The sequence below is a fragment of the Orycteropus afer genome, unplaced genomic scaffold, assembly GCF_000298275.1.
Source record: "Orycteropus afer afer isolate SDZICR_OR568_19922 unplaced genomic scaffold, OryAfe1.0 scaffold00343, whole genome shotgun sequence".
Classification (NCBI taxonomy): domain Eukaryota; kingdom Metazoa; phylum Chordata; class Mammalia; order Tubulidentata; family Orycteropodidae; genus Orycteropus; species Orycteropus afer.
In genome coordinates this window covers 3041778-3044044 of record NW_006921930.1, presented here as the reverse complement: position 1 = coordinate 3044044, position 2267 = coordinate 3041778, and positions in this window count along the sequence as shown.

Genomic DNA, 2267 nt, shown 5'->3' with positions numbered 1-2267 from the left:
TATATATATATATATATGATGCAGCCACTATTCTTAGCATCATACAACTTCTTTTTTATATTTTTCAAATATTTAATGCATGTGTACTATGTGATAGTGACCATGCTAATCTTTAGAAATATAATAGTAAGCCGAATCCACAATGGCCCTGTCCTGAGGGAAACAAACATTGTAGTGAGAATGACATATAATCAAACTAAAACCAGTAGAAAATATAGTAATAGAGGTAATTCCAGAGTTACAAGAACACACAGCCTAAGTACTAACTATAGCTCAGAAAAAGAGTGAAGGAGGATCCAAGATGACATCTAACATATCACCACCAGAAATGAAATTAGCCATGCAAAATGTGTACACTTATCTCAGGGTGTTGAAAGCTAGAGAAAGTGCCTTTGAGCATACCAAAGGACCAGAATTTTAGAAAACTAAAATAGATTTACACTATGCAGAGCTGGAAAATCCTGTCAAATTTTTTAGCTCTACAGCTCTAAAATCAGAAAAAATAAAGCCACAGAATGAAGAGAAGCAAAGAATTGAGAAGGGGTCAGAAAAGAAAGGATTAGGGAAGAATTCCAGAAGCAGTGAGGTAAGCCTGGCACTGGGTATTAAAACTGTAAACTGAGAGCTGTCAAGGTGCTAACCTCTATGATCAGCACTGTAAGTATATTATCTCATTTAATGGTGAAGAGGCTTGGTGGCCCAATGATTAAGTGCTTGGCTGCTAACTGAAAGGTTGGCAGTTTAAACCTAACTAAAGGCTCTATGGGAGAAAGAGCTGCCAATCTGATTCCATCAAGATTGCAGCCAAGAAATCCCTATGGGGCAGTTCTACTCTGTCACTTGAGGTCACTATGAATGGAAATCAACTTGAAGACACCCAACAACATAAAGTGTTGGTGAGAATACTGAATATACTGTGTACCACCAGAAGAGCAAACTAATCTGTCTTAGAAGAAATAGAACTAAATGTTCCTTACAGGCAAGGATGGTGAAATTTCAACATGTTTACTTTGGACATGATATTAGTAGAGACCAATATCTCAAAAAGGGTATCATGTTTGCTGAAGTAGAGTATCAAAAAAAGTGAGAGAAACCTTCAAGGAGATGGGTTGACACCAGGGTCATAACAATGAGCTCAAAAAAAAAAAAAAAAGCAGTGACTGTGAAGATGGTAAAGGAGTGGGCAACATTTTGTTCTGTCTTGCATAAGGTCTCCAGAGTGGTAGAAATTAACAACAACATAAAGGTTTGTGGTAGATATCATAATTGCCCTATCTTAAAGGTGACAAAAATGAAGGTTAGTAAGATAAATAAGTTAGATCTTTCTGCCTTCCGGTCTTGAGCTCCTACCCACGTGGAAGCTGCCCATTGATTGTCTTTTAAAATCACATAGGAAACTACTAAAAATCCCAATGTTCAGGCCTATTCCAAGCAATTAATCAAATATAAAGTTTACCAGGTAAGTCAAAATTGCACATAAAATTGAGAGTCACTAGGATCTCTGCTGGAACTCCTATCACAGAGGGTGGGCTGTGCTGTGTCAGAGCCTCTGGCTTCTCTCTGGACATGAACACATGGAGCAGAGTAAGCAGACAAGTGTGGCAGGCTGCCTTGGGTGCCTCGGGGGCCAAGAGGTGACCCAGACGGCTGAGTGGGGCTTGAGTGGCTGCACTCACGTGAGGTTCTTGGGGCTTCCAGGGGCCTGGAGCTGAAATCAACATTTGCTTTTGACAGGATATGCAGATAAAAAGGGGCCAGATGCAAGCCTAGGCCCCAAGCCCCCTAGAGTCATGAAAGAGAGGGAGAGGCCAGGGACCACAAAGTGGTAGGTTCCAGGTAGGAATTAGGTAAGGAGAGGGTGCAGAGGTTTCTAACAGCTAAGGGAGACAAACTTGTCTGTCAGTTTGTCATCCTGTGGGGCTTGTATGTTGCTGTGATGCTTGAAGTTGTGCCACTGATGTTTCAGACACTAGCAGAATTACATATGGTGCACAGATTTCAACACAGCTTACAGACTAAGACAGGAGAAGGCCATCCACTTCTCAAAAATTGGCCAGCAAAAACCTTATGAACAGCAGAGAAACACTGTTTGATACAATACTGGGCAACTGTTATGAATAGCTTGGAAACATAGTCCTACACAGCACAGGAAGACAAGCCCCTTTGGTCAGAAGGCACTCAATGAGCTTCCTCCTCAGAGTAGAACCAACCTTAATGATATGGATAAAGTAAGTCTTTCAGGACATCTATGTGCTGACATGGCATGA